Here is a 16,868-nt window from a genome sequence, read left to right on the forward strand (position 1 = left end):
GAAATGCTCATGCAATGATATGCTATGTCATGTCTTATGAAATGCAATCTTGAACCAAGACTTGGAGTTGTCTGTCTCCTGTCAGGAATGAATTTTTGAACATCTGAGTTAAAATTAGAGAAATTTTGAGAGTTTCAGATGAAATTTGGACTTTTGCAAGGTCCGGGCTCAGAAAATCACCATTTTGCCCTCCAGCGATTTCAGAGGCTGGATGATGATGCTTGGTGGAACTGTCGGGGAGGTGAGTGAAAATTTGGGGTGTTTACAGATGCCCCTCTTTGCTACTAAGCCGGCTCATGGCCGAGCTTAGTGGCAAAGAAAAACACACCAAATTTGGGCTATACATAAAAAAAATGCCCTAGTTAGAAGGATCTGACTGGGTGTGAAGAAATTAGCCCGAGGAAGATGGTAGATATAAAGCGAAGAATGGAGAGGAAAGACTCACTCTGTGAGAGTGAAATTCAGGTTTTATGCCCTTACCCTGGATGGGACAGAAATACCTCGTATGGAACGAAGCTCAGGTTTGGCCCTTAACCTGATTGAGGATGGAATATCTCATAACATGAGACTCAGGTTTGTACCCTTAACCTGATCGGGCGGAAAATGAAATACCTCATCAAAGGAGGCTCAGGTTTGTACCCTTATCCTGATCGGGCGGAAAATGAAATACCTCTTTGAATGAGACTCAGGTTTATACCCTTATCCTGATCGGACGGAAAATGAAATACCTCTTTGATTGAGGCTCAGGTTTATACCCTTATCCTGATCGGGCGGAAAATGAAATACCTCTTTGATTGAGGCTCAGGTTTATACCCTTAACCTGATTGGGCGGAAAATGAAATACCTCTTTGATTGAGGCTCAGGTTTGTACCCTTATCCTGATCGGGCGGAAAATGAATGGAATCCTCGAAGGAAGAGACCATGATGGAACCTTTGGATTTTGCACAATAAATCCAATAGGGTTTTTGCAAAAGGAAGGAAAATGGGGTCCCTAAAGCTTGAAAAGGGATTGATTTTGGGCGTCTCATTGCTGAGACTAAAATCAGCTTTTGAAATTGCCTTTTGCGGGAAATGATTGGTGGTTCGACCTCGAACCGAAATGGGACTGTCTATGGTGGGACAGTGGGGAGACAGGGAAGTGTGCAAATCTGAGAGTTCATGCTCTGAAAGAAGGGAAGGAATCAAGTCCTTAGGAGGGATTTAAAATTGGTGTCAGGATGCATCGAAAATGGACATCAAGCTCTCACTTCACGTCAGGATGACTAGAAAATATTGTCAAAATATTGAGAATTCTGCTGTTGATTCAAAATTTTTGAAAATGTTGCATATTGTTGCAAAGATGTTCTTTCTTTTCTACCTGAAGCATTACCTCCAAACAAGGTTCACTTTGTAGAATCGAATTTGGAAACCCAAATTGCTTGCAATTGACCTTCTCCAAGGAAGTTATCAATTTCCTTGATATGAGCAGGAAAGAGAATTTGATATTGTGAAAGCAGTTGATGAAAGATTATTGATAATAGAATTTCACAAATTTAAAGAGGATTCTTGATAAATCTGGCAGTTTGATATCCTGAGGGCTTCTCTCATGATAGTCTTTCTGCACTCTTTTGGCTCTCTTGTGTTTTGGCTGCATTCTCCTTCATTTTGGAGATGTTCTGACTTTTTCTCTCTTTATTTTTCCTCTCTTTCTCTCTTTTGGGAAAAGGGTACGTCACAAACTCCTTCAACTTGGAGATGTTTCGATCCTCCTTTGATGATATTGGTTTATGGGTTATTTTGATGATATTGGCTCATTGGTTGGAAGATCTTTAGCTGAAATTAAATACCTTTTAGGGATTGTCGAGGGATTCATCGCATCTGCCTTCATCTTGACAGTGCTTTGGACCTTCCCTGGAAGGATCCGTCACAAACTCCGTCATCTTGGAGATGTTTCGAATCTTCTTTGGCGCTGGGGGTCTACTCGCCTAATTCGCCTTCATCTTGACGACAGGTGAGAGATCCCTTTTGCGAATATTTAATTGCAGCTTAGGTGATTCTGAGGAGACAGGTTTGGGTGAATTCTCTCTTTTCTAGCACTCAGGATATTTCCGCTGCCTCGTCCTTACAAGAATAGCCTTTAAAGATGCGCCATTGATTGCGATCAATATCGATCATCTACGGCTTTTCAATAACATTGAATCTTCTTTTTTGGCCATATTGAGGATTTATCCTTCATCCTTTTGGTTGGCCAATAGAAAGAATTTGAGTTTTGAATCTCTTTTTGCAAAAGCTTCACTCTTTTGGAAGTGATGCTGAAGGTAAATTGAGATAGAGATTAGAGCAATAAATATTCTGAAATCAACAAATAATTTGATTGACAATTTGACAAAATTTTCTTGAAATCCCTAGTGAAAGTGAGTATTTGAAATCCGGCTCAACACATCCGTGACGAAAATTCTCCTCTCTTTTTCCCCAAAAAGAGAGACTCAGGCTTAGCCCTTACCTGAATGGGAATTGGGAAATACTCCTCTCTTCCTTGAAGAGGAGGTGTTTGCAAAACGAACTTTCGAAGAGAAATTAAGCTTTCGTCAAAGCTCCCTAGTGTTAGGCTTCTCTTATGAAAAGGGGGCCGGTAATAGTGAGGTCTGAAAATTGGGTCATGAAAGGAACGAGTCCATCACACTCTCCCTGCAAAGAGGGTCTTTCATGACGAAAAATGGCCTAGTATGAAATTGGGGGGTCACAAGAAAAGCGAGTCTCCGTCGAGCCTCTCCCTTTGAAAGGGTTTCTCGTGTGAAATTGGAAATTGTTTTGCAAATGGTTCACAAAGACGCGAGTCCCTTCAAACTCTCCCTGAAAAGGGGCTAAGTGAACGAATTGGATAGCATGCGAAAAGAACGAGCTCCCTCGAACTCTCCCTAAAAAGGGTCTCTCGCAAGAGAAAATGATTGAAATTGGATATTGAGATTGATTGACCCAAAGGTCGAAATTGAAAATTGGAAAATTGGTTGCTGGAAATTGAATGACCCGAAGGTCGAAATTGGATGATCTGATGGTCGAAATTGAGAATTGATTTGACCAAAAAGGTCGAAATTGAGAATTGGTTGACCGAAAGGTCGAAATTGTGTGACCCGAAGGTCGAAATTGAGAATTGATTTGACCAAAAAGGTCGAAATTGTGTGACTCGAAAGTCGAAATTGAGAATTGAGTGACCTAAAGGTCGAAATTGAGAAATGAATGTCAAAGATTGGAAATTAATTGACCCGAAGGTCGAAATTTGGAAATTGATTGACCCGAAGGTCGAAAATTAGAAATTGATTGACCCGAAGGTCGAAAATTGGAAATTGGTTGACCCGAAGGTCGAGAATTGGAAATTGGTAATTGAAATTGAGAATTGAAAATTGGGTGACCCAGAGGTCGAAATTGGAGAATTGCCTGATTTGAAGATTTAAATTGGAATTTGGAGAGCAAAATATCAAATTTGAGCAATTGACATACCCTGAGGCTCAACAAAGGAGAATGATGAGTTCGAGTCAGAGCTCGAATAAAATACAGAGATCACGAGTCGGAACCCAAATCAACAAAAGAAAATGAAGAACTCGAATCAGAGCTCGAATGATGTAATGAGATCACGAGTCGGAACCCGGATCAACAAAAGAGAATGAAGAGCTTGCATCTGAGCTCAAGTAAGATAATGAGATCACGAGTCGGAACCCAGATCAACAAAGAAAATGAAGAGCTCGAATCAGAGCTCGAATGAATAGAGAGATCTCGAGTCGGAACCCGGATCAACAAAAGAAATGAAGAGCTCGCATCTGAGCTCGAATAAGGTAATGAGATCACGAGTCGGAACCCGGATCAACAAAGAAAATGAAGAGCTCGAATCAGAGCTCGAATGAATAGAGAGATCTCGAGTCGGAACCCGGATCAACAAAAGAAATGAAGAGCTCGCATCTGAGCTCGAATAAGGTAATGAGATCACGAGTCGGAACCCGGATCAACAAAGAAAATGATTTGAATAAAAAACCCGAGTCGGAACTCGGTTTTGGGATTTTGAAAATGTACCATTTTGAATACTGGATTTTGAAATAATACCAGTTCGAGCGCTGGGTTTTGGTTCAGTATGGGTGATGACCTCTCAATTTTGAATCATTAGGAATTGTGATGGGACTGCTTGTTGAAATCCCAATACTGACCAGATTGTTGTTCATGCAGTTGAATGCAAATGAATATGAGTTGATGCACATGAATGCACAAGTGCGTGAAATGAGGAATTTGTTTATCCTGCCTATATACAGAGCAAAATTTTAAAAATGCCCCAGTGTAACTGAGAAAGAAAGTTTGATCATTATTTGAAGAAAATAGGAAGGATTACAAGAGGAGAATAAATGTTTCAAGTGTAAAACTTTTTCAAGTGTCGAGCATTAATAGGATCTGGCAATTCTACCCCATCGGCATTGATGACCCGATATGAGTTGCGGGGTAATGCTTCTTTGACAACATAGGGACCTTCCCAATTTGGCGACCATTTGCCGTCGGGACAATGCTTGAGATAAGCTGTGGATCGAAGTACGAAATTATTGACTTTGAATCTTCTTTCGATGATAGATTTCGCATATTGCCAGGCTATTCTCTGGCGATAGGATTGAGCATGCTCTGCTGCTTTTAGCCTTCTCTCGTCGAGTAAGTCTAGCTGCACTAGTCGCTGTTGCTGGTATTGATCAAGAGGTAATTGCAGAAGTGAAGCAAATTTCAAAGCGGGCTTCTGGACATGTAGCGGCAATACTACTTTTGTCCCATAGACCAGTTCTGATGGGGTAGCATTCGTTGGTGTACGAATGGTGGTCCGATAGGCCCATAGTGCATCGTGGATCTTCTCATGCCAGTCACGGCCTGTTTCCACAGTTCGCTCCAAGATACGAATTAAAATCTTGTTGGTGGCCTCTGCCTGACCATTCCCTTGAGGATAATATGGAGCGGAAAAATGGTGATAGATCTTGAATTTTGAGCAGAATGTCTTCATCTTTTCATTCTTGAAATGACTGCCATTGTCTGACACAATGTCATGTGGGATGCCGAAACGGCAAAGGATGTTCTTGTGAATAAAAGAGACCACATGTTGGCCTTCTACTGTGCGGAGACTGATGACTTCTACCCACTTGGTGAAATATTCTGTTGCGGCAAGGAAGTATTTGTGTCCATTTGAAGCTGAAGGAGTGATGGGACCTACAACATCGAAGGCCCACATGGAGAACGGCCATGGAGAAACAACGGATTGTAAATATGTTGCTGGCGTATGAATAGAAGGTGCGTGTATCTGACATTGTACACACTTCTTCACATAATGATAACAATCTTGTTGCATAGTCTTCCAGTAGTACCCTGCTCTTATGATTTGCTAGATGGTTGATATTTTGGAATACTCTTTTTAAAACAATTATTTTCAATAAAACTTTGGAAAATCGTCAACCAAAAATATAAAAACCGACTTTCCACAAAGTGGTAAGTACGGGTCGATCCTCAGGGAACAGGAATTAAACACAATATTTCTATAAAATTCAATTTATTAATGCCAAATGTCAACCTACAATTACAAAGTTAATACAACTGCAATTAAACACTAAAAGAAAAGTAAACAAGCAATCAGTCTTCTGCTCCACACCAAGGGTATTTCCGTCGTTTCGCCACTTAAAGAATCTTCTCACTTGGACAATAACCCTGGACACTAAATATGTTTTTCAACCTAAAGATGCAGAAAAATACAAAGTTAGTTTTCTATTCGAATAACGAAAACAATAACTAAGACTAGTTCTAATTTTACGAAAATTGTAAAGCAAATACTATTTATCAAGCAAAAATTAACTAAAATACTAAATTAATGCTAAAATTACTCAATTTAACTCTACTAATGCTGTATGATGATGATGCAACTCCTAAAATGCAGAAACTACTAAAAACAAATCTAAAAGGCCGAAATTAAGAAAATTACGAAACTGCCCCTAACTAGTGTAAAATAGCATTCTGACAGGTTATCGGAAAACCACTGTTTGACAGGGAAAACGAGGTCCGATTTTCCCGAAATTTGTTCTGTTCTGCAACTAACAGATTGAACAAAATGACAGTTTTTACAGAATTGAAAAACAGTATCGGGAACTCCAGATATAAGCGTTTCAAATCTGAGAAAAATCAGGATATCGCCAGTCCTGTAATTTAAAATCCAGAAAAAGCGGTTTTTGCAAAACGCTTAAAAATCAAACCAACTCAACTCCGAATGAGCTGAAATTTGGTCTGCAGTGAAATAACACGTCAATAAAGTGAATAGACAAAAATTTTTTGGAAAACACAGAGTTTATGCACAGAAAATAATGCTAGTGCGATAGGGCAAAAATCTGGTTTTTATTTCAATGCACTATTCACTATATGAATCTATTTTAAACACTATGAACGTAATCTAACTATAATGCAGACTTAAATACTTCTATATGACATAATATATGCTGATATTGACTATGATAAAACTAAATGAGATTTAAATGACAAATGATATGCATTTCATGACTTTGCCTTGAATGAGCTAATGATGTAAATGTCCCTAAAATACTAATGCAAGAAAGTAACTATATGCATAAGACATGCAATACACATAAACTAGATACGACTATGCTAACTAAACTATTAATAAGAAAAAGACATTAACAATCACACATTCAATCAACCAATGATAAAATCTAACTAAAATGATTACATAAATAACTAAACTAACTATTCTAAAGACAAGATGACTGAAATATAAAGGAGAAGAGACCACTAACAACCCATGGGGTGCAGCCCTTGGAATGTGACTATGGTTGACTCAACTAGGCTCTATCTTAACTTAGCTAGGTTCGGGTTTGGCTAAGGTTGACTCGACCTTGGGTTGGACTAGGACTCGACTAGGGCTAGGTTTTGACTTGGTTAGGTTACTAAGACTAGGTTGGACTCAGTTGAGGGTTGACTTAGTCAACGAAGGTTGGTTTAGTCTAGATGGGTTCGGTTTTGAGTTTCCTTAGTCAACTAGGTTCGGTTGACTCCAATGGACTCGGTTTAGGTTTAGCTAAGGGGGGTGAACTTGGATAGGCTCGAGTTAGGTTTGACTTGACTCGAACTAGGGCTAGGTCTAGGTTTTGTTTTGACTTTGACTTAGTCAACTAGGCTCGAATGGGCTAAGGTAAGCTCGGTTGACTCACTAGGTTTAGACTAAGTTTTGACCCGAGTTAGGTCTTTGACTAGGTTTGACCAAGGTTGGGTCTTGGATTTAGGTTTAGCAAGACTAGGGTGAACTCGGTTTAGGTAGGCTTGAACTAAGTTTGACTCCACTAGGTTTGACTAAGGTTGGGCTTTGGTTTTAGACTTGACCTAAGTGCGGTTTAGGCTTTGACTTGGGCTAGGCTAGGTTTTGACTAGACTCAAAGGGGGTGTAGACGAGGGGTTGACTCGACCTAGGCTCAGTTTGACTAGGTTAGGTCTAGACTAAAGTAGTAACCAAAGTTCACGATTTTAATGGAGGAGGTTGGAAAAAGGAATGTAATAATTACCAATGTTCAAACTTTGAAATGCTTTGGATTCTCAAAAATCGCCCCATTTAAAGAGGGGGTTACACTCCTTAATTGCCTTTAATGCCTTTTTGGAAATCTGAAAAGGCCAATCTAGAAATCCACGATTTTTGCTTTTCAAGATGGAATTAAAATGCTTTTAATGCTCTATGGAAATCGTGTAACCTAGATTGGAATTTTGGTTTAATTGCAAAACACTTTTCAAAGTTAAGGAGTAACTCCTTCTTTAATGCACATTCAAAATTCAAATCTTCCTTAAATGCCTCACACGATTTTTGAAGAATATCCTTTTTCCAAAAGCTTTCCAATTTTCAATTACTTTAATTACCTCCCTTCTCAAAAATCGCCAACTTCAATGGATGCTACTTTCTAAACTAATAGACTTAATTATACCTAGGGAACAAAAGAACATAAATGGAAAATCGATTTCCTAGGAGTTAATGCTAACCTAATTCCAAAACTTACCTAAATACAACCCTAAAAACGGCTAAAACAATAAACCCTAATACATTGAATCTAGACACCTTCCTAACTCAACTAATGACCATTAAGACTTTCTAAAAATCGACCAAGAGCTCAAGGAGAGCTCTAATGGCTGCCGCCCACCTTGGGGAAGAAGAAGAACTACACGAAAATAAAAAAAAAATATATAAAATTATAAAATAACGAAAAGCAATAAAACCAAGTAACTACTATTTTGATAAAACTAAGTTAGAAAATACTAAAAATGACTCCTAATTACACAAAGGCTAACAATAACATCACTATGCTGGACTTAAAATCATAAAAAAAATAAAGAAAACTTGATTTTTATAATTTTCAATAATACACTCAAACACCAAAACGAAAAATGATTAAAACCATTAAGTAAATCAATCCTAAAACAATTGAACGACTAACACCAATTTATGCTACTGTTAACACACTAAACACACAGCAAGCAACACAACTTACTACTCTAAACCCCATTTTAACAAAAATATAAAGATCGGCTAGAATATCCCTAGCCGATTTTTTTTTCTTTTTTCAAAAATAAAATCAAAACGAAACACACGCACAACCCACTACTTAGAATAAACTAAAATGAAATTTTCGAATGAGATTTTCAGCAACCCAATACAAGACACAAGCTGGACAAAACAAAAATAGCAAAACAGAAAAAATATTTTTGTAGAAATCAAGAATCGGCTAGAAAAAGTCTAGCCGATTTTTCTTCTTTTCAAGCAAAAACAACACCCAAACAAACCTAACGACTAAGATGAATCAAAATGAAATTTGTGTCTGAGATTTTCTAAAAAGAAAACACCTATAACACGCTGGAAAAAAAAACCCAAATCGACTAGAAAAGCCTCTTGCCGATTTGCACGTTTTAGATAAAAACGATGGAAAAACACAAATCGAATACACAACCAATGAAAGAAAACCTAATCTAACGTGCTGGTCTGTGCACGCATGCTATTCTAAGGTTGAAATAAAAAGAAAAACAAGAAACATACAGAAAATAACAAAACAAAAACCACACACACAAATCGGTTTTATCTAGAAGAGAAGGAAGAAGAAGACCTACCTTTTGGAAGATCCGACGACCGGGGGGGTGAAGAAGAGCGGACCGTGGCTGGATGTAGACGTCTTCTACAGTTCAAGGATGCTGTACTTCACCAAAAACGGCACCTATTGCAGCTGCTACACGTTGGAGATCCACCGATGATGGCATGTGAGCCGATTCGCGATCGGAGGGTGTAGAAAGCCGGATGGAGGTAGGGCCGGCTCACCTTGGTGGTGTGTTGCGCACTCCCGCCCAAGGTTAATGGTCTCCACCTCTGCTACACCTGCAAAAGTACAGAAAAATGGTGAAAAGACAGCAAGGAATAAGAAAGAAAAGAAAAGAAACCAAAGAAAGCTTGAAAATATGCTTGAAAATCAAGCATAGGTCGATCTTCAATGGCCAACACTTGGGGAAGATGGAGAGGAAGGAGCTGCTGCTGTAGAGTCACTGTAGGGGGCGTCCAAACACAGCCAAAGACCCCTAGGGTTCTTGAAAAAAAAACTATTTATAGTTTTGACATTTTTCAGAAAGAGTGTTAAAAAATAAAATATTGCTAGGCGCCACTTTCTGGGGGGTTTTTAGAAAAACTTTTTGAAATGGGTATGGATAGGTGTGTGGGTTGGGTTTTGGGCTTTCTAAGAGTTGATCCAAGGTCCAATTGACCTAATTGGGTCGGATATGGATCCGATCCACCTCGAAATCCGTGCCCAAACACTGAAATAGCCATAACTCTCTCATTTTAACTCCGATTTTTCTGAAATTCGAACCATAGCCCCTTACTATCAAAACACATCTAAACATGGGTTTAAAACCTTAAACTTGATACAAAACGCATGAAAAACTTGTTTACATGATGTGCATTTCATGCATCATCAAATACCCCCATGCTTGAATGTTTGTTAGTCCCTTAACAAACCCTAATCATGATATGCACTGAAGACAAGAAATGCTAAGCATGAATGCATAATACTACCTCACTTTCGTAGGAATCACGGTTGCATTTAGCGTATGCAACAAGCCCTTTAAACCCCTAGCTTACACTAGTGGACGAGTAAGGTCTCGTGAGGGTTTGCAGCGATGCTACCCACAAACATCAATAAAATGCAAGGATGATCTTTCAAAAATATTAGGCTCTTAAGAATGCAGTTGTAACAAATATTTCATGTAATTGACATTCTCAAAACAAGTTTAAAAATCTCATGCCTCCACAGTAAAAATTCTTTTCCTTCACTTTTCTAATATTGTAGCTAGTTCATGATTTTTCTCCGAAAGTCAAGTATTCTCATGTTTTACTCATTTATTCTCACTTGTATATTTTCTGCACAGTAATGCACCTATATACTTAAGCAATGAAAATTTTCTCATTCAGCACATTCTTTTTCTTTCATTTTCAACTTTTGATCTCTTGTGCATTCTTCTCATATGAGCACTATTTCGAATAGTCAGTTTTCGTGACCCGTGTAGCGAGCTTTGGGTCAGTGACTCCCAAGTCGGCCGACCTTAGGGCACTAGATACAGAGTATCTCTCGGACTTAATTGCTCGAGTCACTAGACCTTCTATTCTAATAGTTTACGTATAGTCTTCCTCTTGTCATGTGCAATGTCTCTATCTCTTAGGCTTTCTATGCAGTCCATGTAACAAGCTTTCGAACCGGTGGCTCCCAAGTCAGTTGGCTTTGGGGCACCAGGTGTAAAACACCTTTCAGATTCTACTTACTCGAACTACAAAGGCCACAAATATAGACTTAGACAAGAAGATGATCTCCTTCGTTATCCTTTTCGTTAAGACACTCAAACACTTCATCTCGTGTCTGAGTTCCACTACTAGGATTCACGAAGACATCAACAACTAAACGTAGCTCTATTCTTTTAAACTCATTTTTCAAACATATCTTTCCATTGCTTATTTCTTCCTCAAAACATACTGTGCATACTTATACAAAAGTGATTCAAAATTTTCTAACAATCAAATACTATCTTTTCTTTGAATTATCTCATAAACAACTACTACATTTGATTCAGTTCAGAGAAAAAAAATTTTATGGGGCTTAAAAATTTTTAAACTGTTAGATTATGCCAAAAACAATCATATATGCTACACTTTGTTCTTAAATGCCTACTTTGATTACCAGTCATACAAAAATTTTTTTTTTTTTTTTTTTTGTGTATTTTTTTTTTTTTGCATGCATCTAAACCACCCCCCCATGCTTGAATGACACTGTCTCTAGTGGCATACAAAATGAATAAAAATGTAATGCAAATGCACACTAAAAGACACTAACAAAAATATGGGAGAAAGGATAGATACAACCTGCTTTGCTCTGAGCTTTTGAAGTTGATTTTCCTCTGATTCTTGAATTCTTTGAAAACTCTTCTCTGTACCTGGTAATTGACACACTAATTGTTAAGTTCATCCTGCATACATCAAAACACAAATTAGCACATGTGAAATGAAATACTAAATAAATAAAAACTCTGAAATGAAAAATAAATAATGTACATATGATACATCCCTCTGGTCGAATCTTCATGCCTTCGTGAGATGCACTATCTCACACTCACCATCCTGTAAGGCATCTGAAATGAATGGCTTCAGTCTTTGCCCATTTACTTTGAATGTACCTTGGGTCATAGGATCGAATAATGTCACTGCTCCATGGGGAAATACTTCTTTTACAATGTATGGACCTGTCCATCTCGATCTTAACTTCCCTGGGAATAAATGTAAACGAGAATTGTATAGCCACACTTTCTGATCTGGCTCAAACACTTTTCTGACAATATACTTATCATGAAATGCTTTAGTGCGAGCTTTGTATAATTTGGCATTCTCATATGCATCATTCCTGAGTTCCTCTAATTCTGAGAGCTGCAGTGCTCTCTCTTTGCCAGCCTGGGTGAGGTCAAAATTCAATTTCTTTATAGCCCAGAACGCTCTATGCTCTAGCTCGACAGGAAGATGGCATGCTTTCCCGAATACAAGGCGATACGGAGACATGCCAATGGGAGTCTTGAATGCAGTTCTATATGCCCAAAGTGCATCATCTAAGCGCTGGGACCAATCCTTGCGGTCCGGACGAACTGTCTTTTCTAAAATTCGCTTAATCTCCCTATTGGACACTTCAACCTGTCCACTAGTCTGCGGATGATATGGAGTGGTGAATCTATGATTGACAGAATATCTTCTCAGCAGAGAAGCTATCTGAACATTCCTAAAATGCTTGCCACCATCGCTAATCATCGCACGTGGCAATCCAAAATGACTGAAAATGTTGTGCTTAATGAACTTAAGCACTACTCTGTGATCATTGGTCTTGGTTGCCACAGCCTCGACCCACTTGGACACATAATCAACCGCCACCAGAATATATAAATTTCCGAATGAGGGCGGAAATGGTCCCATGAAATCAATGCCCCAAACATCAAAAATTTCGACTATCAAAATCGGCAGCAAGGGCATCATGTCCCTCTTGGACATGTTTCCAATCTGCTGACATCGCAGGCATCGCCTACAGAACTCATGAGCGTCCCTGTGGAGTGTGGGCCAATAAAATCCTGACTGCAAAACCTTTGCAGCCGTCTTCCTACTACTAAAATGCCCTCCACAGGCTAACGAATGAGAAAAATTCAAAATGGATTGGTATTCCTCCTCCGGAACGCATCTCCTAATGATCTGATCTGCACAGTATTTGAACAACTCCGGTTCATCCCAATAATAGTGCCTCACCTGAGATAGGAACCTCTCACGCTCATTCTTGTTCCAATGCTCAGGTATCTGCCTCGAAACCAGATAGTTCACAATATCTGCAAACCAGGGTAACTGCGATGTACTGACTGACATGATCTGCTCGTCGGGGAAAGAATCACTGATCGGTCTCTGATCCTGCGTGGTCTCCACGATCAGTCTGGAAAGATGGTCTGCTACTACATTCTCGCTTCCCTTCTTATCTCGAATCTCGAGATCAAACTCCTGTAGTAATAGGACCCAACGAATTAATCTCGGTTTGGTGTCTTTCTTATTCAACAAATATTTCAATGCAGAATGATCAGAATAGACAACCACCTTCGAACCGAGTAAATAGGACCTAAATTTATCCAATGCGAAAACTACCGCAAGTAGTTCCTTCTCTGTCGTAGTATAATTCATTTGTGCATCAGACAGAGTTCTACTCGCATAGTAGATCACATAGGGCTTCTTATCAATGCGTTGTCCTAGAATGGCCCCCATAGCATAATCAGAAGCATCGCACATAATCTCAAATGGGAGAGTCCAATCTGGAGGTCTCAAAATAGGTGCAGTAATCAAGGCCTCTTTGAGAATCTCAAAGGCCTTCATACAATCCTCACCGAAAACAAATGGCTGGTCTTTCTCCAATAACGTGCAAAGCGGTCGAGAGATTTTGCTGAAATCTTTTATGAACCGCCTGTAAAATCCCGCATGCCCTAAAAATGATCGAATCTGCCTCACAGAGGTGGGTGGAGTCAAACGAGAAATGGATTCCACCTTCGCTCTGTCAACCTCAATACCACGCTTGGACACAATGTGTCCAAGTACAATCCCCTCCTGAACCATAAAATGGCTCTTTTCCCAACTCAGGACGAGATTGGTATCCACACACCTACTCAGTACTCGAGCAAGTTTGTGGAGGCAATCTTCAAAAGAAGAGCCATACACAGAAAAGTTGTCCATAAAAACTTCCATCACATCATCAATCATGTCCGAGAAGATAGCAAGCATGCACCTCTAAAAAGTAGCCGGGGCATTACAAAGCCCAAAAGGCATACGTCTAAATGCGAAGGTGCCATAAGGACATGTAAACGTGGTCTTCTCTTGGTCGTCAGGATGGACAGCTACCTGATTGTATCCTGAATATCCGTCTAGAAAGCAGTAGTAGCTCTGTCCTGCGAGTCGCTCTAAGATCTGATCAATGAATGGCAATGGGAAATGATCTTTCCTAGTTGCCACATTCAACTTCCTATAATCGATGCAGACTCGCCATCCTGTAGTGGTCCTCATCGGAATTTTCTCACCCTTCTCATTCTCAACCACAGTGAGTCCTGACTTCTTTGGCACAACTTGAATCGGACTGACCCACTGACTATCAGAAATAGGGTAAATGATTCCGGCATCCAACCACTTCACCACCTCTTTCTTCACCACTTCCTTCATGTTGGGATTTAGCCTTCTCTGCATATCCCTAAATGGCTTGATTTCCTCATTACAATGGATCCTATGCATGCAGAATGAAGGATCAATCCCCTTTAGATCAGCAACTCCCCATCCAATCGCTGCCTTGTGCTCTCGAAGAATAGTCAGTAATTTCTGTTCCTGCTCCTCAGTGAGCAAGGACGAGATGATCACATGCAGAGTCTCATCATCTCCGAGGTATGCATACTTGAGTGAATCCGGTAAGGGTTTCAACTCAAGTTTCGGAGGTGACTCGATCGACGATTTGGTGGGGGTCTCCGCAAGTGGTGGAAGAGGTTCCCTGACTGCTCCCCAAGGTGGTCTCTCCGACGACACTCTAGACACATCTACACTATCTACACCGCTATTCTTCTCTATATGGTACAAATCTAAAGAATCCTCAGTAATGTACAACTCGGGCTGCTCCTCCACTAACTCCTGTGCAATGTCTACATGAAAGCAGTCCATGTCTCCTGCTGGTCCCATCGCGGCATTGAAAATATTCAGCTTTACCTTCCTATTGCCGAATGAGAGATCCATGGCTCCGGTCCTACAGTTGATGCACGCATTGGCAGTCGCCAAGAATGGTCTGCCTAAAATAATCGGAGTCTGGTGCTGGCTGTCTACTCCTTCCATATCAAGGATAATGAAATCGACTGGAAAATAAAAGTCATCCACTTTAACTAGCACATCCTCCAAGACACCTCTCGGTACCTTGACGGAACGATCTGCCAGTTGAAGTGTAATCGGAGTCGATCTCATCTCACCTAGCCCAAAAGAATCAAAGAAATATCCGGGCAGAATGTTCACGCTTGCTCCAAGATCGAGCAATGCGCGTTCTATCCGGATGTTCCCTATAGTACAAGCAATGATAGGGGCTCCAGGGTCCTTGAGCTTTGGTGGTGTCTGATGCTGAAGTACTGAACTCACCTGCTCAGTCAGATGGACCCTGTTAGGAACTCGCTCTCTGGATTTCCTCTTTTGCGTACATAGCTCCTTCAGGAATTTGGCATAAGCCGGCACCTGCTGAATAGCATCGAGCAAAGGTAGGTTGATTTGTACATGCTTGAAGATATCAAGCATGTCCTGGATCTTCGCACCTTGCTTCCCTCTATAACCAGGAGACTCTAATGCTTTGGGATAGGGTGGTGGGGGAATATACTCTGCTGGCTCCTCCTCTTTGCGAGAAGGCTCACTCCTATCCTTCTTCTTCTCTGAGGATAAAGATGATGAAGGTGATGATAGGGATGGGGATGATGATTGAGCCGACGTAGGTGAAACAATGGTCTCTGGCTCCTCTATCTTCTCTCTACTCTCAACGTGATACTCATGTCCACTCCTCAAGGCCATAACTGATTTAGCCTGCTGCTGTGTCTCAGTATGAAATAGGCCTCCAGTCATCTGGTCCTTACCCTTCGGGTTCATGACAGCCTGACTCGGCAATGTACCCTCGGGTCTCCTACTAATAGCCTCAGCTAACTGTCCCATTTGCGATTCTAACTTCGCAATGGACTGCGTATGCGAGCTCAAAATCTGGCTACACTTCTCGAAGGCGTTCTGATTAGAGGTTTTCACCTCTTGAAATGCCTGGAGAAGTCTCTCCTCAAAAGATGTCTGCGGGGCAGACTCCTGCTGAATCGGGGAAGGAACTGAAGAAGAAGAAGACTGAGAATAGTTCGGTCTTTGAAATGGCTGAGTAAAAGATGACTGCCGAACTGGCTGAGAGGAAGAAGGCAACTGTATAGAAGACTGTGGATTCTTCCAAGAAAAATTGGGATGGTTACGCCAACCCGGATTATATGTCGATGAAAATGGGTTATTTGGCGGTCTGACGTAACCCTGAGCTGCCTGAACTTGTTCTTGAACAAATTCAGGGTACTGAGCTGCCGAAGGGCACTCAGTGATCTCGTGTGTCGGACTGGCACAAAGAGTACACACCTGCTGTGTAGTGGATGGTCCTGAGAGAAGCTGGTCCAGCTTCTGAGCAATCATGTCTACTTTACACTGCAGTGCAGTAGATGGACCAATCTCAAGAACGCCAGCTTTCTTCTGAATGCTGGGTGTGGCTCTATCAGAATGAGAGCTCGAAGCATGGTGGAGTGAATTCTCGGCCAATGTATCAAATAGCCTCCATGCTTCGTCCTCGCTCTTCAGCATGAATGTCCCACCGCATGAAGAGTCGATCATCTGACGATTCTTGTCAGACAATCCATCATAGAAACTCTGCACCAGTTGTCATTTCGGCACCTGATGATGGGGGCATTTCCTGAGGAGATCCTTCATTCTCTCCCAGGTCTCATGAAAGCGCTCACCATCTAACTCTGAAAAGCTAGTGATGGCTCTACGATATTGGTTCGTGCGACCAATGGGAAAGTATTTCCGAAGAAACTCCTGTTGCAACTGATCCCAGGACTCTATTTCTACAGAATCTAAGGACTTTAGCCAATACTTGGCTTTGTCCTTCAATGAAAAAGGGAATAGAGTCAACCTCAATGCATCATCATCGAAATTCTGTATCTTAACAGTAGAACAGATTTCGAGGAATTCATCTAAGTGTCGGTAG

The 16,868-nt window shown here is 40.5% G+C and overlaps 1 non-coding gene across 1 annotated transcript; it reads left to right on the plus strand.

Annotated features, from left to right (window-relative positions):
- Window positions 1-16,550: 16,550 nt before the first annotated feature.
- Window positions 16,551-16,653, plus strand: LOC149829924 (small nucleolar RNA R71). Its single transcript, XR_016433962.1, has one exon. It is a non-coding gene; the product is annotated as a small nucleolar RNA R71 (small nucleolar RNA).
- Window positions 16,654-16,868: the final 215 nt, after the last annotated feature.

This window comes from Nuphar pumila, chromosome 8 (assembly GCF_984573655.1).
Source record: "Nuphar pumila chromosome 8, dmNupPumi1.hap1.1, whole genome shotgun sequence".
Lineage (NCBI taxonomy): Eukaryota > Viridiplantae > Streptophyta > Magnoliopsida > Nymphaeales > Nymphaeaceae > Nuphar > Nuphar pumila.